This window comes from Haemaphysalis longicornis, unplaced genomic scaffold (assembly GCF_048455015.1).
Source record: "Haemaphysalis longicornis isolate Haplotype H1 unplaced genomic scaffold, Haemaphysalis longicornis Haplotype H1 scaffold_4, whole genome shotgun sequence".
Taxonomy (NCBI): Eukaryota; Metazoa; Arthropoda; class Arachnida; order Ixodida; family Ixodidae; genus Haemaphysalis; species Haemaphysalis longicornis.
This window is the reverse complement of record NW_027526361.1, coordinates 144,034,322-144,054,873: the sequence shown is the minus strand read 5'-3', so window position 1 is coordinate 144,054,873 and position 20,552 is coordinate 144,034,322. Positions and strand designations below refer to the sequence as shown.

Sequence of the window (20,552 nt, the reverse complement as noted above, 5' to 3'; positions counted from 1 at the left end):
CGGTGGTACAAAGGAGTATTTTTTGGCATATTACGGGGTTGTCAACGCCCGACAGTTTTGTCACTGGACACTACATAAGCCTACCAAACAATCATAAGCAGGTACTTTTCGTTTCGTCTTGTGGGCACCCCCTGGGGCATGCCATAAAACTTGAATAAAAGCACTGCTGCTAAACTTGAACTTGTAAAATATTCTTATCCCACAAAATCACCTCTTACGAGTTCCTCGGTGTCCACCTTATGACTAAGCCAACCGTACACTACAACATTCTGAGAACTTGTACCAGGATACAATCACCTTTATGTTGGTCATTTGTTTGGCGCAGTGGGAAATTCTATGGGTTTCCGAAGCAGTATCTTCGGCGCTAAAACTCGCAAACACAGTCAGCAGGACAAAAACAGCCGAGTTTTCAAACCTGAATACGTACATGAACACACGAACCTTTACGAAAGCACTCAACAAACCCTGCTAAACAGAGCAGAGTTCGAAGATCCTTTGTGAGGTGCCCCACGTGCGTAAAATAGGCAGTATCCTGATGCGTTCGCACAGAGTGGGAGTTGCGATGCAGCCGAGATATTACTCGGAATGGGGGTCTGCGATGCAGACGAGATATTACTAAAAACATCAGACAGTGCGAATTCCGCCTTGAGCACACATGTTTACACAGGAAACCAACAATACACGCATTGTGTGGTAACGCGGTGTTTTCTCTTTAAGAGTTTACATTGGAGCTCAGATGCAGCTACGCATCTAGATAGCGCTCAAAGTTATAGGGGAGCACTAATTCCGTCTCAAGCAATCTTGTTTGCTTAAAAACTTTAACCACGAACAACATTTTCTGATAAAACGCAGTTCTGAATCAAAAGTCCATGGTAAATATTCAGCATTAGGGCAAGTGGCATTGTAAAACACGCAGCATTGTGGAGCATTTCTCGGCTGTACTGAGGATTCGTATTAGAAACCAGCTATTACCCGAGTTATAGATCAAAAACCAACCGTTGGAGTTTACTTATTAGAAACGACAAAGGCAAGGGGGTAGTCCACATTGCACGGGGTAAACCCGCAGACGACGCGAGCCTCAAAGTAGGCACGCACAAACCCAACATCAACAATCATTGTGTACGGATTATTTTACTGCATCAACTTTTTTAAAATGTGCACCCTCGGTGTTATTATGGAGGCCCTGTTCTCGGCGGGCCCGTCTGCGGCGGTATTTCTTGATAAGGGTACGCCAGTTTTCTTCGTTTGCGGAGGTAAAATACCCTGTTAGTTAATCCCTCGCGAGCCAAGAAGAATGAAGAGTTTTAACAAAAGACAATAAAGACCGACCTGCGCCCATGGTGTCCTGCAGGGAAGACTGTCCTCTGACCGGCCTCCTCTAATAAAGAGACACTAAATGGTGGAAATAACGGGGTCGGTATCGATAGATTAAGCTACGGAGAATCCAAATTCACCATTCGCGAAACTCACAGTTCTTTCGTGTGACACAAAGTGCCAGAAACGGGAAAACGGGCGCCTACGCCCCGCAGTCTTTCGGGTACTACTTTTTGTGACGTTACAATAATTGTGCACGGCAAGAGCTATCTGGAGAAATACATATAATTGTTTTTTTTTTGCTAAAATAAACAGCTCCGAAGTGGCTGAGCAAGTAAGATAAATGTAAATCGAAACTTTCTGCGAGCTGACACAACTCAAAAGTCGCAGACAACAGATTTTAAACGCTCCAAGACAGGCTGCCCCCCTCACGCTACTCAGCCATCATGCTTTAAGTTTCGTTTTAAAAAAGCATTGGCCCACAATTAGCGAGTGACAGGAACCTACCAAGGTGAACGCCCGAGATACTGCGAACAAAATACCCTTCAGGAAGCGCATAGGGACAAGAAGCACTGCAGGCATTTAAGCGAACCGGCCCCCCTGAGCGTCTAATCGGTTCATGGCTCGCGGATGTTGCTATCGGTAATGCGTGCCCGTGCCCGATTCGAACCTGATCGCCTGTGAAAGGTTAGGATACTCACTGCAGGGGGTTATCCGACCAATCCGAACTTGTGTACTGCCGGTCACTGCGAGCCGCCGTTGGCAACTATTTCGTACATCGTGCACGCATAGCTCTACCCTTGTTATGTTTGGGCCAGACGGAATCGCTCCGAAGTTGGGCCTTTTGGCCACGAAGACTACTCAAGACAACTGTGGGAAGCGAACGTGTATTTCACGCTGCGTGGGCGCGCTGCCTGAGAAAACCGAATAGGAGACAGACGCGATTTCAAGACGAGCTGTGATGACGGCTGCGATTAAGCGACGCATAGTCGTGCAGCCGCACGGCGTGTAGTCTGGGTATCCGTTGTAGACGGGCACAATGGCCGCTAGAGAGGTGGAACAAAAAGCTTAGGAGAGGCTCCCAGCTATCCCCGCGCATTGGCAAAAGTGTGGAGGAAGTCACGTGTTTTCGGCGGCCATTGGAAGTCGCGTTAGCAAAGGCGTCCTAGCAACGGCCCACCCGCCGTCCGCCAGTCATGGAGGAAAGGCAGCGCCTGCCTTGTCGTCTGATTGCGAAGATTGCTGCTTTGCTTTGCTGCGCTGTGGTCTTGCGGAACTCTAAAAGGATGCTGCGAGTTGCGGCAGCTTCGCCGATGTGAATATATGATTTAATTTCGACTCGCAAATGCACCTTGTACCGCGTCAAGCTTTTGCTCCGGTCGCGATCACGACGCGCCTATTGAAGTGCAGATATCGTGAACGCGCCGTCCCGTCGTACGCGCGGACAACCGTCAATTAGATTTTCGGGAAGTGATACACGGTGTGCAGTGCGTAGGCGACTTGCAACCAAACGATTCGCAACTGAATTTTTTGGTTATCGCCGCTGCATCTAGTTTGCTAGGCCGGCGATGCGCGGCAGTGCCTTTGCAATTGCTACAAGGTAGATTCCCGGTTGATATAATTCCATCGTCCTATTACCTTGGTAGGTGTCCGTCTGTTGACTGGAACAGTGCTGGATCTGGAATCTGTATCTTTTTTTGTGGTCTCGCTCTGGATTTCGCTTTTCAACGCTTCAGACTGCGAGGTTAGTGTATGAACGTTTTCAGCTCATATCACCTTGAATTTATTGACACTGAGACAAGTTGAAACTTGGCGAAAAAACGTTTATTGACGCCACCCACCCTCTTCTTTTTTTTTTTGCTCAATAAAACGTTTTGCCTCCTCCTCCGCCTCCTCCTTCGCAAAAAAATCTATCGAAGGCACGCGAACAACGGTAAAAACATTCCACAATTATTTAGCTTGAAATCTCCATGAAGTGCTGCTTACCTATATATATAGAACGGTCGTTTAATTGACTAGTCATCTCTGGGATTGCCAGTGAAACTGCAACACAAACTTGGGCACTTTCCAGTCCGGTAGCCGCACGGCATTCGCCCACTGTTTGCGGCGTTCTCCATCGCTTGGCAACCTATAAACGGCGGCGATTGCAAACAAAGGATGAATGCACACCAATGTAAAACAATACTAGTCAGCGGAATGATGCATTCACCGGTGGAAAGTGACGCCCAATTCCTTGGGTACCGATCGCGACTTGCACAGCCTGGCACCGAGCATTGCGGCGTTGTTAGAGCGAGCCGCTTCGCAAAACTTTTGCGGCCACACTGAAGGCCGTGTAACCGCGCGTTTAGGTTTACGGTCACGCGCTACAGAACGGACTTCTACCTTCCTATCAGCTGATTTCCGCCGGCTCGGCGCAGGCAGATGCAGACGACAACAGAGGCGATACAGGACGGAGGAGGCGGAGAAGGTGCACCGAGAGAGAGGGAAAAAGAGTCCGCCATTCGACTTACAAAAATGGCGTTTCCGGCTGCGCTGAGTGTGACGTCAGGGCCTCTCCTAAGCTTTTTTTTTCCTCCATGGGTGGAAAGCATCTCTCATTCGTTAAGTGCCAAGTAGCCTTCTCAGCCAGCCTTCTCAAGCCAGCCAAGCCAGCCTTCTCAGTCAAAGAAACGTTTTCGGTGGTCAGCCATGGCTTGGTGACGTAAAAGCTATCATTGCCACACCGCACTGGTGTCTCACTCACGTTTTCTGACGTGATGTCTACTTCCTCCAAAAATGAAAGAGAAGCAGGTGAGAAAATACAAGAATTCTTTGGGGCTTTCATCGGAAATCACCCCCTGTTGCTCATCGAACAAATGGTGAGGGTGGCACAAAACGCATGATCTTGTAGTTAAAACAAAATTTAAGTCACCCTTTAGTGTCTATTTAAACTGTGTGGAGAGGCGTGTTGTGGAAGAATGAAATGTGTAGGTGATATGCCGAAGAAGAAAGTCCTAAAAAGCGGAAAGCGCGAATTGTACATCGGCTTTCAACGAATGTTACTTTAGCCTTAAATAGTACAAATATTTTATGACAAAACGCAGTCCTGAATCAAGAACTCTACAGTACATATCTAGCATTAAGGCAAGTGGACTTCTAGTATATGCAGCATTGTGAAGCATTTCGGCACTATACTGAGAATTTTTATTAGATACCAGCCATTACCAGAGTGACAGACTCGTGTTCCTTGTTCACGTTGCTAGTCTCGCTAGCAGTGTCGGGCAGTAACTAGTTACTAGTAAAGCGCTACCGGTAACCAGTTACTTTTTCCAGTAACTAGTAACGGTAACTAGTTACTTTTCTTTTACAGAAAGTTGAGCTGCAGACCAGCTACCTTTTTGTACTGTAACTATAACAGGAAATACTGTTACAGTTATTTCCTTTTCTATAAAAAAATATCCAACAGTAAAACTTGTTAAAATCCGACATACGGTTCGCGCTTTCCACTTTTTCGGAATTTTTACCGTTTCACCTTTTAACTTTTTCACCTTTCACCGTTCCACAATACGGCCCCTCACGCGGTTTAAGAGGGGAGGCCGCTCAGAGGACAATCTTCCCGCAGAAGACCGAGGTCCGAGGTCAGTTTTTATTGTGATTTTGTAAAACATTGCCCTTTTTTAGATTAGAGCGGGATCAACACGCTAGCTATTATACCCCCGCGAAGGACGAAGCTGGCCTACCCTTATAAACAAATATTACCGCAGTAGAGCCTGCCGAGTACAGGGCACCCATAATGACACCAACAGCGCATTAACCGCAAACTTGATGCAATAAAATGAGCCGTACACAAAGATTGCTGGTGTTGGGTTTGAGTGTGGCTCCTTTTACGTCGCCTTGGTCTCGGGCTTTACATCGCGCAATGTTGACTACCCGCATGCCTTCGTACGTTTGTAATAAGTAGACCACATCATTTGCATTGTGGTCTATAACTTATTTTATTACAGTAATGTGGAAGTAACGATGTTACTTTTCGCAGAAACTGTAACTGTAGTAAGTTACTTTTGGAAACATTGTAACTGTAACTATAACAGAGTTACTCTTTTGGTTAGGATAAGTGTAACTGCAAGACTGTCACTTTTTACTGGTAACACGCCCATGACTACTGGGTAGTTAGGAAGCTCTTCTTTAGCTGCCGCTTACGTTTTAGGGGTTGGCAAGGAAAATACTAGTTTTGATATCCGAAACTTTTGCGTTTTCTTATTAAAATTGACACAAATTTCTACGCAAACCTGAAACAAATAGCAGAGATTTGAAGGAAATCAAATTACGCTGTTATGACGCTGCAGAGAATTCCCCGCCAGTCGGGATTTTCTGGCGTCAGTTACTTGGCGGCCGCTGATGAAAACCACCGCGAAAACCATAATCGCGCGATTTTTGTGATGGATCTGGTTTTTTAAGACCTGAATGCTAACGTGTACCTAACGCACCACAATGAGTCGCCAAATGTTTACTTCTCGCCATCAACAAACTTGTGCTTTCTAACATTGGCATGTTTAAGTGGACGCTGACGCCAGTTGTAAATATTAACTAATTGCTTCTCTTGATTGAAGTGCAGAGATCAAACTAAACCCCAATAATTTGATCAGCAAATTTAGAAACCTTCAAATCAGAGAAATACATTCCATAGCTTCGCTTTTGGCACAGCACGCTTTTCGTAGATTTTCTGATGGGTACATTGGAGATGCACTTGCAGATATCATCAGCTAAATTTCGAACTATCCTGTTCAAATCACGCAACTTGTTCGCGAAGAACAATGCGTACATGGTAACCAAAAAACGGATGAAAGCACTATTTTAATTGCTGATATACTCTAGAAACATAAAACAAACTATTCAGTCGAGTTTACGGCGGTTGGCGGAGTAGCCGAGTACATTGCAAGGTGTTTTTCGTTCGCCAGAGATTTTTAAGGGCAAAACCCCGAAGGTACCTGGAAAAATTGTTACGTGCTGCATACATCAAGGAAAACGCCTGTTACATTTTAACGGACGATTGAGATAATCACAATGGTGTAAAAAAACAAATACCCCTATTTCTCTATTAAGGGCGGATTTTTCAAGTATCCAGCCGTAGGTCCATCCTGTGCCCTAATAGCAATGTACTCCCAAAATTTCAGGTGTCTATGTTCTGTCGTTTTGGCTGAGCTATGATGAGTCGGTCGATCGGTCGGTCGGTCCGTCGCCGGCCGCGTCTTTTTATAGGCATAGGCTGATCTTCTGTTGTGGTTAAAATTGCCTCCGCAAGATTCACCACCATGCGCGTTTTGTACAATAATCTCTAAATGAGAAAACTCTCTTTTCGAGGCTCACATCGTATGTAGGCGACCCACTCGATTATCAGCTCCCATTGGCCTTTTCGCTTTACCCGTCCAAGGTAGCAGCGAGCGCTAACAACTGACTAAGATCTCGGCGCACTTAGGACAGCAGCGCCAACTTGGGCAGAACAGGAAAAAGATTGGCGGGTGCACTCTCGGCCACTGGTTCCCTACCTAATCGAATAGCCTTGCTTGGGATCGCCCGGAGCGACGTGGAGCGCTCGTGCTCATGAATGGCGGTGGTAAGTGCTGCTCTCCGCTTCTCTGCACACTTTCTGGAAGCGCTGAGCAGAAATGGAAGAATGCAACGCTACGTTTTCTTGCCTCGTCATACGCTCGCAGAGGCTGTCGCGCTACCTCGCTACACACGTTCTTGTGCCGTTTACTGTATCAATTTTATTCGTGCCTACCCGCAATAAATGTACTTTCGGACTGGATGAGGGGAAGGCGCTTTGCTAGTCTTTTGGAAATTTCTTTTTGTATTAGGCCAAGCGACATGCTTAAGCCTTTTTTTTTCGTTCGATGGAAAATTGAAGTCAGGCTATGCTATCCAGAACGTAGGTTTAACTTGACTCAGTATAAAGAATAGAATGCTTTAGGTTCTGTGGCGCATTATACAAACACCGAGCGAAAACAATATAAACTTGGCGACGAGATAGTATTTCGCAGCCCGCCCTTCCCTAGCTTGCTCACGGCTTTCATTTTTTTTAGGGGCGAAGCTCCTCTTGCTCGGGCCCTGTCACGGCCGTACACGGCACATTGTACGCGGCTCATTCATGATGGTTGTGGCAGGATCTCCCTAAGGATTGGCCAACCAAAGATTGGCCGAAGAGGTCAAACGTTCAACGCGTTCGTTGCTACCGAACAAGGAGGAGAGGAAGAAGAAGAAATTATCGTTCGTCGCCTGCGAGCTGAAGACACGTACCGGGGGTACGCGACACAAGACGCTCTGCAGAAGGCGACGACCAATGTGGCTAAAATGTCACACACCGATTTCGCCAACTTACCCATGGAGATTCTCATCGTCCCAAACAAGCCCTCCATAATCACCACAAACATCGACGTCGTCGACGTGCTTGTCAACGGAGTGGTGGAAAGCATGACGTGTCGAGCCTTTCTAGGATGTGTGAGCGTATGTTTCACAGTTTTACCGATTAGCTTTTCAGCTTCGCCCCTCTCATCTTCATTCAGTTCGTGGAGATGGCGAGATTTTTTTTGTATCGCATAATGGCGATGGTACGCCGAAATAGAGCGCAATGGTTTGTAGTACAAATATATCTTGAGGCATCAAGTCGCGCGCCACGGCAGCGCTAAAATCCTCGTCGTTTTGGAACGGCGTCATTGCACCTAAGGAGCAATACAGTGTTTCGACAACGGCAAGAACGATGTGTAGTAAATTTACGGTGTGCAACAAATACCACTCTCACAGTAGTTAAAGGAGATTCATACCAATTTAGGCAGCCACTCAATCAGTGCTACAAGTGTATTTAGGAGCAAGCAGTCATAAGAAAAAAAAGAGCTGCAAAATCAACCTGTTCTAGAAAAACCAACAAAAACCCACTCAGTTTGAGCAGTGCGAAAAAAATACGGGTCGGAAAAGAGAAAAGCAAAAGGTAGGTTCTTTTCTGACGAGCTCCTTTGTATTGCTAGCAAGAAATTATACATTGGAAAAAAAAAATTGCCCTGCGCTGATGATGCGTGAAGCGAATTAACAGCTTTTAAAATACCCTAGTGCGTAAAAGGAGGCATCAATGTGATTTGAAAGAATTTAAAAACAAAAAAAACAATTAATTTGTGCGCAATACAATGACTGTGATGTTGCACGGGATGCCCATGTGTTATATATTAAGGTAACCGCGTCTAAGGGCTGAGTATAAGCCCAGCAACATACCCAATGCAATGGATGAGCAAGATCCGATGACAGCTAACGCCGGAAGCTCCCGGCTGTTTCATTATTGCCCTTTTGGCTGCGAAGTTACCATACTTACCTCCAATTATCTTTCACACGCTAAAGAGGATTGGCCAATGACGATGACAGCTGTCATCAGAAGCTCTAAGGTGACTTAAAACGGCCATGCAGACAAGACACAATTTTGTTCGTTCGAAAGATTACCCCGTAAGAACCGTACGGACACCACTTTTAACGCGAACTTCGCTCGAATAAGCTATATAATTGGGGAAAATTGAATGACCATGCGACTCATTTGCTAATTTCCCGCACTAGAACCTATGACGTATTATGCGATTGGATGAGGTCGGCAATAGCAAACGCAAGTAAGGCAAGGCTGGTAAGCTTGCAGAACGAGGTATTTTCGACTAAATGTAATGCGAATTCATTTTATGGCAGCAAGGATGGTGGGGTAAAGAATGAAAGTTACGAAATTACACGCAAACACACAAGCACAAGCGCGTACCACTGTTGGTACAGCTCACACTATGGTTGTTTAGCTGCACAGCAGTCCAGCCCATTGGGGTTCTTTCAACGACACTGCCCAATTAGCGTAAGGGACGTTGTCTTACGTGACCCAGTTTTTCGAGCAAAGCCCATGTTTTACGAAACCATTATTTCTAACCGTAAGATAAACAGGCCAGATGGAAATACGGTCCAAAACAAAGCGAGGGCGGACAGCGGTCATGTGCTAGAGTTCCTGTATATAGCTCCCGCAAGGAGCTAAGAGTTGCGCGACCCTTTTCCACGCGCCGCCGTGATTGCGACACTCCGGTTATCCATGCCGCGCCGAGAAGCCCCCACTACGACTGCGCCGCAGCCGCCGACGCGGGCGGCGCCGCGCCCCGCCCAGGAACAGCAGCAGCAGAAGCGTGAGCGACATCGCAGGAATCCAGCGCAGCCGCCGTAAGGCTAGAGTGAACTAGAATACTTGGGAAGCGCCGCCGACCGAAGCGCCCCCCCCCCCCCGCGCGTCGGCCGCCGTCGGAAGCGTGGCGGCGAGGCTCCTTCACTCGCGACGGGTGGCTTTCCCTCAGCAATCCGGGTAACAAAGATGGCGGTCGGTCGCGCAACTCTTAGCTCCCTGCGGGAGCTATATACAGGAACTCTAGTCATGTGCAGCATGGTTGCGCCGTCTAGGATGACTGACGGTAAACAAGTCCTTCCCAGTCTGTTGCAGACTAAACACCTTAACAAACGTTCGCCTAAAGACTTGTCATTGTTCCGGTATCGCTAACGGGAAGAAACACACAATGGGGGATAGGATGAACATTTTAACGTAAATTGACTAATTTCTTATTGAGTAAAGCATCGCCTGCTGCCGGACACGCTCCAGGAACCCTTAACACACCAAATCTTTCGAATTACGCGAACTTGTATTTTGTTTGCATGGCCCATGTAGTAATCTGCACTGGATGCAATACAAGCAATCAATAACGGATCAAACAAAGGTTATGCGTCATTCAACTGGACGTTGATACTTTCGCATTCTGAGCTCATAAAAACTGAAGTGCCGGCCTTTATTAAGTAGCAATACTAGTACATTCTAACACAAAACTTTTTGTTTCATTCATTCGTTGTTCACAAAAACTACTTAACCATGCCGCCTTCGTCGTCGTTATGTTCATCATTTTCACTGGGGCACAACGCCGTTAAAGAAGCATAATGTCAACAGCCATGTGCATCTGCCAGCTTCCGTCAACGACAGAATGTCAGCCGCAGTGATCACTTGGACAGATAATTTTATAGACTGTGTATCTGTGGATGCCGAGCTACCTCATCTGCTCTGACGTTGTCTGTCGAGCTGCCCCAATGTGTGGCACAGATAAACAGGTCACGAGTAGACTACTTCTAGGAGCCTTCATGGTCATTGGTTCGAGAATTTCCTGCTACGGGTGAGGGTAGTCACAGAAGAGCTCACCTAATCACAAGGGACGTCATCAGTTACATCTTGAACAGAAAAGAAAAAAAAGTATTTTGGAAGAAACAATAAATTCCAGTGACATTACATGTGGCGATGGAGAAGGTAGGCAAGCCTAAATTCGCGAGTGAACTCAGAAGCGTCTTCAGCGCCTCGCATAATGCGGCAATGAAATACTCCGTTTACCTTTGCTCCTCAGCGGTTCCTTGTAAGCGAGATAGCCCACGCCTTTTGTTGTGGTATGCGTCTCGCAACATCCTGTGCTTTATGAAAGTTATCAACTCCCTTATGATGCCTCAGTTTGTCTTTTTGCGGATGACAAGCTTGCATCATTTATGTAGGTTAATGTACCACGTTGCTTTCTAATCAACTTTGATTCATCTGCTAAATGAGCTGAATATTACAAGCCGTTACGTTCATTGCCTGAGAACTTCGAACAGCTAATATGGCAAAACTTTTATTAGAGTGCGTGCGGATTTAGGAACCGGTACCTTTATTACAATAAAGAAAATTTCAGTTGGACTGCGCACGCTTTGACAAGGGTTTTAAGGAGGATGGTAAGGGTGTTGAGAAGCCAAGCGGGAGTATGTTCCGTTGTTGAGGGTCATTCTAAATATCTTATATCAGCATGGTGAGAGCCTACTAGCTTGTTCTTTGCACTAGTTATGCACCAAGTACAAATCCTGCAGGTGCGGAGCTCGTGACAGTAAGACACTGACAAATCATTGAGCAATAGTTCAAATTTAGTACAGCCCACGTTTTCATGAAAACGTTCACTTTACAATAGCAATTATGGCACAATACACCAACTAGATTGAAACTATTACTCTTAGTGCGGCACTCATGTGGAAGCCAATTGAACAAAAATGCTAAGTTCAGATTCGCCCTTCAAATATAGCCGAGGTCGAACGGTTGTTAAAGTTATGCTTTGTATTTACCCTTACAGGCTGAACGGGTGGGTATATCTAAAGCTTGTTGCCTCCCCAAAGGCTCCCTGATTAGAAAAATGTTTCTAAAAGTTAGCATTCTTCTTCAATCCGAAAAAATACCATTCACTGCTCGTTATCATACCATACCAATAGAGCAAAAGAGGCATAAATAAAATAAAACCCACACTTCACTTTCCCCATCCCCAATCAGGCCATATCATGTCACGTCCCATGCATTGTCCACTTTTTCCGCTATCCTCCCCACGCCTGACACCCACGAGAACATCCCTCAACCGTACCTCAGCCACAGCAATACTATTCCACGCATTCAGTGCGGCAAGTCATGGATGAAACGTGTTTTCGTTTCTAATTTGGAAAAACAGTGGAAGTCGTTTCTTGATGGTATGACTTCACGCAGTGACCGCCCCACTTTGATTTATTGTAGTGTTTAACGCAGCGACGCAACACACGCGATGAGGCGTGCCGTACTGGAGGTCTCCGGATTAATTTTTGACCACCTGGGGATCTTAACGTATGCCAAAATCTCGTACACACGGGAGTTTTTGCTTTTCGCCTCCATCAGAAAAGCGGTCTCCGCCGCCGGAAATTGAACCCGCGACTTCGTGCTCAGCAGCGCCACGCGACCACCCGACTTTCAGGCGAGAAATAAGTTATCTCGGTTAGAATGATTTCGCTCAAAGTATTCTTGGTGGAAAAACTCTGTTACACATAAATTATTAATGACCCATTGTCCTATATATTCCTTATGCATATTGCCGTCTTTGTGCTTGTCTACAATTCTTCAAAGCGTTGTTTGCTCTTTTTATTTCCTTCTGCCATTTCTTGAATGGGAAGTCTGGTTACTAATGCATTGCTTGAAGTCCCCTCTATGTTGCTCCTTGGCTTCATTACATTAAAATCAATAAATAAAATGTTTTCGTTATCAGACACTTATGTACATCACTTTAAAAACAATGCAGTATCCAACGGCTTCAATGGTTACACACCATATTCTCATTTTTACGGAAAAGTATTACCTTCATTTCTGCCTTGCCTTGCTCAATTAGGGCTTTGTTATGCCGGAAATAAATAGCGCTTAGTTTTTACGTATCTGGGTGACACAGATGTTAGCCGTGTAAAAATATTTATCCAGCGTAAACAAATTAGATTAGGGTAATCTGCGGAGCTTTCCTTTACGAAGGTTGTATACGTATTGAAAGCTTAATCTCTCACGTAATTTTGAAGAGACGTCTGTTTCACGCACGAGGGCTCATGCAGCTTCTTTAGCCACCGTGTTCAAGTGTGATTTGCCCGCGAGCTTTTGAAAATGAAAAAGCGTCGCAGCAAGGAAGGTTGCAAGGAGACTCGGAAACACGTATAGGCATGACAAAACTCACGGGTGCAATGCAATAACCATGAGGCCGTGCACTGCTGCAGGAACTCTTGTTTCTGATTTCTACTAAATGCAACCCGTGCATATGTAATTGCAGCTCCCCCGCCGATGTCCCCTTTTCTTCACTACTCCTCCTTTCGCGGTGGATAGATATAATCCCCTCCCATCAGGCGGCTCGATTCCCGCTTCCCTGCATTGGTGCGCTGCATCGCCGCTCTCCTAAGTACGCTGCCTCATTGCCTGCTTTTCCTCTCGTAATCCTATATAAAGCCTCCAGAGGCTGTGTTTGTCTTAGACTGTCTGCGCTGTCATGTGCTGCTAAGCCTCCACCCGGAAGATTGGAAGCTTAGGATCAGACGGTGATGACCTTTGCAACCAACGATGAGGCATGGTGGGTATTTCCTATTGAGCACTTGCTGAGTGGACTCTGGTTAACTTTAATACGGCCTGCGAAACCCCAAAAGTGACCCATACCGATATGTTTGGATGGCAGTTGAAGATGAAGAACAAGATACTCCTTCGTAGGCCATGCAGAACGACGCCCACTGCATGTCGAAGGCATGATAGTCCGATCTATCTGAGAAAAATGCGCCATATTAAGCCTTCCCATTCCGCTGATATTGAGATTTATAGAGGTAATGCCGAGGTGATAAAAGCCTTTTCACCGAGCGCCGCTAACACAGTCTCTGTTGTTATTGCTATGTATGCTCGCTGAATGAAGCTTGCAGCGCCGGATTCCTGAAAAATCAGGATCCCGAGTGGAGACGAGGTCCCGATCATGGAAGGCGTAAATCGGCACGCATGGCATAACTCGGCTTCCTCTAACATGAAACGCGTTTTTTATAGGGCCTCACACGCAAAGATCTGCGCAAACCTTTGAACGTTTTTTATTGATTCAGTAATAACCATCACGTTCAAAAATATTTGATTTTCTTGAACTTATTAGAACATATTCCAAGTTAAACTTTACAATATGCGCATAATATATCCTTAAAATATAGGGCTCATATTTGGCTAAAAGTATATCTAGTATTCATTCTGCCAAATGAACACATTAACCGTTTTCCCCTAAAAGGCTTTAGGGGTGTTAACCGATGAATTAGGCGGAGCAAAACGGCTGTATGTACCTCCAAAAAATTCAATACAAAGTGAAATATTTTTCCGACACATCGTCGAAAGTTTAGAGGAGTTTTACAAAAACAGTGCATGAACTTCTACTTTAACTGCAAACATGCTGGAAGCAGCCCTCTCACATTCAGAAGGAAGTATATATAACTCAACAATTCTTTCATGAAAAGCGAAAGAAAGAATCATAGTATACAGATAATCAAGTACACAGGCCTAAGAAAATTACAGCCACCTTTTTACCTGTTTGTAATTGTCAGAATACTTTCAAACTCTCGTTCTTATGCGCTATAAATTTATAGCTCGATTTCGGAGTGAATTTTAAAACATGATGGATAGGGCAATAAATTTCTCCAGAAACATGTGATATCAGATGAGGTACAGTGGGCCCAGAGTGAAAGGCCAATGGTGTACCCGACTTCACTGAAAAGAATAAAAATTATATGTGGACGACTGCCTTTCCCTAAGCAATCCCCCTCTCCATGTATCTTGTTATTTTCAGGTTGATGTGTGCGCACTAAAATTGCGCTTATCATTCACGTTCTAGCCTTATCAGACCACGAGGATAATAATCTGCTACAGCTTGATGGCGGAATATCTTGACGAAGGGGAACAAGCCTAAGCAAGTACAGCGAGATGGTCGCAAACAGAAGGTCTTGGAAATCTGTTGTCTTATCGTCTTTTTATTGATGGAGGAGTCCCTGGCCTCTCGAGAGGCTTTTTTGCAAAGTTTCAAAACTTTGGACGACAAGCGGCTCCACAATGAGAAGCATCAAATCGAAATCATACTCTGCGATCGCAGTGCTCCTGCCTAACCCAGGAGAAGGAATCGAAGCAGATGGCCGGGCTGTGATCTGCTCAGCAAAGTCATGTGGCATTCAATAGAGTGCTTATCACCATAATAACGGCCACTCTAGAGAAAACGAACAATATAAAGACAGCGGTTGTAAAAACGATAGTTTTTCTTGGGCAACATCCCGCGCGAAAACAGCGGTCCGTCTGTAGGTTTTTCTGCCGTTCTCTCAGTCCATGCAACCACGCGGTCGAAAGTTTAAACATTTTTTTAGAGAAGCACATGAGTGCAAGTCCGTCTAAAAATCGTGGCACTGGTCATAAAGGTTAACTTTCCGCAGCGCCTAAAAGACACAGCCGTGATTGCGGCAAGATGCAGTACACAGCCGAAAGGAGCAAATTTTTTCAATTCGGATACCACACCATATGAACGATACCAAATCAAAAGAAGTACTGCGCATCAAAGAAAGGCAAAGTCCATGGCCTCCCACCAAAGGGCGTTTGATGAGTGCTTGCGCCCTGTACAAGAACTAACGAGCAGCGCTGGCTTCTAGAAACACTCAGTAAATTGTGTTTGGAGAGGATGATGAGGGCAATTGATTCACGTAAGTGGATAGTAAAGATTTTAGGTACCTCTACACGAAAAGTGTGGATACGTACTGACTAAGGAAGACTACAAGGGTAACAATCAAATATGAAAAGACCAGTGCAGAATCAGGCAGCCGAGGTAACCAAAAAAATCAAGGCAGATAGAAGCATTTAAATGAAGAGGAAAAATGAAGCTTAAACGTCGTTACATATGTAGAGGGAGGTGAAATTGGATATCACAAAGAAAAATCTCTACAATATTTCCAAGGGCAGTGATTGGCTCTTTGAGGATAGCACAGGTTGGTTGAAAAGAAAAGCTTTCGCGGGAAGTATACTTAAAATGATGTGGTATGCGTGGTCTACGGAAACAAAACAGAAACTATGCTGCACATGCTGCTGGAAGGTGATCATATCCATCTAAATTTATATAAGGAAAATATTCGGCTTCCCAAAGCCCCAGTATTTAAGTGCAACACCGAGGGAGAAAACTGGCTGTAGAAGTGACGAAAAGAAGGTTCGAATGCTGGTGAAAGAATAGCAGAAAGGGGACTTGATATCTAGAGCAGCTATCACCTGCAACGGACGAAATTTATGGTGAGCCTACCCTAGTAGCAGCGCTAGAAATAAACCAGTAGTACAGCATAGATGCATTTGATTCTGGCACTATTTAAACCCCCACCCCCCTTCCTGCCCTTGCATTCCTGTTTACCTCCCCCCTTCTGATTCTCCTTCGGTATATTACTCATCCAACTCCCCACTCCCTTTCCCACTTTTCTTCCACCCCCCCCCTCCAGCCGCATCTTCGTCACAAAGGGATACCATTAACGATCAAACATAAATCAATCAATCGAAGTAAATATTAGCAGTGGCTTAGCTCGGCTATGCCATGATGTACAAAGCGTGAGCTAAGGTTCAGCTGGTTGTTCTTAGCTTTCCTTGTTGTCTAGGATTACCTTGATTATCATGCTTACCGCTGCTTCAGTGACACCCACACGGCATACGCATTATGTGACTCATGTATACTTATCAAGCAGCCCCGGCGCAGCGTCACCAATCGCCCCAGAGCTAAGCTCACTCCAAAAAGCGCACGCCGGTGTTTCAGCGACGCATGAGCCATCGGTTCCACACACGACCACCCCCATCGCATGATCATCAAGTGGGCGGGGCCGCCACGTGTGGAACGGAGGTCGGTGAAGACGGTCAGCGCATGGGGTGTGTGAAATACGCCGGGCAGCGAGCAGTGTCCAGTGCACCGTGTGCCGTCACTGCTCCTCGCACATGCGCAGCATGGCTCTCCAGGAGCCACGCGACACTGCTCTACCTCGGCCAGTGTAAGTCACGCTAAAAACTGAAGTCAAGAACTGGCCATTACATAATCATAAGGTGAGGAGATGGGAAGGGAACATTCTGAGAGGTGGGAGGGAGAGATAGAAGGTGAGGCATTTCAGAGGTGGCTGAAGACTATGGTATTTGGTGACATTCGAAGTGGAGCAAGTAGATACGCAGCCATTTTGTTATCTAGGCACGAGCAACTTTCCCGAGCCAACGGGGAGCTCGAAGCATTTTCTCGCAAAAACTCATTCGACGGAGAACATGACAACGTTCTGGGCTCTGTTCTGCCAAGAAGAACCGTGGTGTGCTCCAAATGCTGTAAAAGGCCCTGTGGCAGACGACCGGTGTGAACGGCAGCCGCTCACGCTGGCTGAGGTCACATGGATGTCGGTGAGAGCAGTCAAGCAGTGCTTGCCTGCATGCGTTCAGAATAAGAGCCTTCGTAACTTCGTATGGAACACAGTCACGTCACCACACCCTGAGGTTCTCGATATTATCAACAATCTTCATCATTAACAGCGACACTTCCCGACTTCTCTGGTTTCAGCTGCTGGTTTAGAAATGGTTCTAAGGAGTGCCAGAAACAAAGCATTTGCACTTTAGCGTCACAAAGTTTTTGTCCTGTAAAGGTGCTTATGGGCCTCGAGTGCTGGGATGGCGGCCCCACTGATGTGCTGTGGTCAGCGCCACCTTGCGGACAACAAAAAAATAATATCTCTGATCCGCGAGCAGATGATGTCACGTACCACGCAATTCAGGCGCTGTACGAATATCAGCACGGGAGCGGCCGCTATTCTGTTGCAGCGCGATATAAACAGCCAAACGGTACTTAATAAAAATAAAATGTTTCGCAAGAGCGACAGAAAAGTGATTCATCACAACAAACCCAGTTTTACACAAGTGCGGGAGTCTTTCCGTGGTGCATAGACAAACTGTCATTTCGCCTGTGGCATGGCCCAAACACCAGTGGCACCGCCCAAAAGAATGATAAAAATAAAAAGAAGAAAACCCACGAGCCCGCTTACAAGGAGAATGAGAACACTGCAGGAGCGCATGCATGTGTGTGTGCATCGCAGCCTGGAAGCAATAACGGGTGTGAGAAAAAGACGGCGCGACCGCTCCACAAATGGAAAGACGTCTGTTCTGTAAGGCCCCGTGGCCCGTGAGAGTATAAAAACGGCACAACGTCTCAATGGCGCCGGAATCGCTTAGATGGACTGATTTACTCAGTTTTAGGTCCAGGTCAGGGCATAACTGCCCAAACCCAGCAGTTCGCGGACACTTGGTGAAAAGACTGATGACGCAACTTTCCCGGTGCTTGCAGAAGTGAATGCCTCCCGTGTAAACACAACTTTGCCTTGTCCGTGCGAGGAAGTGATGTGATGTCCGTTGTTGGGTGGAATTTCGGCGACATGTTTGTGCAGATATGCGACTTCCGGGATATACGGCTTCAAAAGCCCCTAGTTTCAGGTTTGTAGCGGCACCTTTTAGATGCGACGCTGAGAGCACCTTTTGTCGGCGGCCCTATCCTTCCTGCGTGCGTCCGTCGTCGTCGGTGTCCGCACTCTGCTCTCCTATAGCGAACACTCTCTCGCGAGGGGCATTGGATTGGATTGAATTGGATTGAATTGGATTGGCTTGGCTTGACTTGGCTTGGCTTGGCTTGGATTGGATTGGATTGGCTTGGATTGGATTGGACTGGACTGGATTGAATTAAAGTGGATTGTGTTGGCTTGATATATCTACTCAGGCCAAGTTGTGACCCCAGATCCCAACCATGAGGCAGAGATAATTAGAAGGATCAGAAAGGGGTGGGGTGCATATGGCAGGCATTCTCAGATAATGAATAGCAGCCTACCATTATCACTAAAGAAGAAAGTGTATGATAGCTGCATCTTACCGGTACTCACCTACGGGCAGAAACTTGGAGGTTCACTAAGAGGGTTCAACTTACATTGAGAATGACTCAGCGGGCAATGGAGCATAAAATGATAGGTGTAACATTAAGGGACAAGAAGAGAGCGGAGTGGGTCAGGGAACAAACACGTGTTAATTACATATTAGTAGAAATTAAGAAGAAGAAATGGACGTGGGCAGGGCATGTAATGCGAAGGCAAGATAACCGCTGGTCATTAAGGGTAACAGAGTGGATCCCTAGAGAAGGCAAGCGTTGCAGGGGGCGGCAGAAAGTTAGATGGGCAGATGAGATGAAGAAGTTTGTGGGGATTAATTGGTCACAGTTGGCACAGGACCGAGGTAATTGGGGAATAATGGAAGAGGCCTTTGCCCTGCTGTGGGCGTAGATAGGCTGGTGATGATGATGATGATGGTGCTGAATTGTGTTTCGTCATAGCCGCGGCTGACGCACTGGCGCCGGTGCGTGCCCTGAACACTCTCTCTTAACATCTGCGGCTGTGCGGCCCAGCGCGCCCTCTCTCCGCCGGTGGGCGGCGCTGCGCGCGGTGCTGCGCATGTGCAGTACTCTCTCTCTCCGCGGTCTACTCTCCTTCGGGCGCGCTGCGCATATAACCGGTGTGCTGCTCTCCGGCGGCCTTTCGGTCGACGGTTGCTCTCCGCTTGCGCTTGAACCCCCTTCAGCGTCTCATCCCACCAGGGTTCGCTGAGGGGAGGTGGGCGTAATTTTTAAAATTATTTTGCCCAACAAAACTCAAACTCAAACTACTGAAACTACCATGAGTGTTCATTGGATGTGAGGAAAAAATGTCGCTTGATGATTTTTAAAATGCATTCATAGGTTTATAAACGTGTACTTAACATGCGAATATGTTTGGACGTAGCTGCGCGTGAGAAACAATTCACAAAAGCTTCTGTACGTTTATTTTGCTTGTTGTTCACCATTGCTCGACATAGCCACGATCATGGGCACACTGGTAGAGCGCGAAACGGTTGCTATAATTTTACATGAATGGTTCGTCTTGCATTCGTAGTGCAAATAAAAATAAAGCCGTTCGAAATAATGGAGATAGTTTGAAAGCTGATAGAGTTGCACGGGAATGTTCCTCTAACTACATACAAGCGCACGTAGTTGCATAGGCTCATGTATATAATCTGCGCCAGGAAAAATATTTTGCGTAAAAAGCTCCACTTGAACTCGTTTCCTGGGACTTAGTGTTGCAGAAACGTCAACTACAAGTTCTACAGGACCGTATATTTGATATATCTGAGAAATTTCAATCGAGCTGTAAATGCGAGTCTTCGAATATTGGCGGCTGCGTGTCCCTCTTTATTGTTGTGCCGTTGCGTAGCGTAAAGGTCACCGTTTCCATGTTATCGTGTTCAAGCTTTTTTTTATATTTTGACGGCGTGACTTAACGTACAATGGAAGCATGACTATACGTAGGATGCTCCATGTATTTTCTTGTGCGTGCACACTTGCACTGCCACCAAAATGCTAAATGAGAAGCTTCAAAAATAAGGCTCGTTCCATTTTGTTGGGGATACGTATTTCTTCGCATCGGTCGCACGCCAATTAGCGTATAGCCATGGAAATTCTCCTATGGTTCGGTTATTTTTATGTTTCCTCGCCTATAGTGTAATTGTGCACTTCGGCGTCACAAGCAGCTGACCCATGTACTGTTGTGTGCTTTCACTTGAGAGGTGGCGCTTTCCAAAATATTTTAGCATGCATTCGCGCACAACTCGTGCGGGTAATATTTATGTTCAAATAACAACTGTGAACGTAACAAAACGCGGTGATGTGTTGTATACGAATTTCCCAGTTGTTGTAATTGAGCCCCGTAGCCAAGTCTTGTATATGTTTTTTTTTCTTTCAAAAAGCTCCGACGCCGCTACCAGGTGGCGCCACGTGCTTCCTTGAAACTGCAGTGCAGGAGAGCCA

General features: G+C 46.1%; 1 protein-coding gene across 1 annotated transcript in view; it reads right to left on the bottom strand.

Moving 5' to 3' along the window:
* The window catches only part of LOC144179424 (neural cell adhesion molecule 2-like), a 187,494-nt gene that overhangs the window by 65,621 nt on the left and 101,321 nt on the right, over positions 1–20,552 (bottom strand). The window lies entirely within an intron of this gene.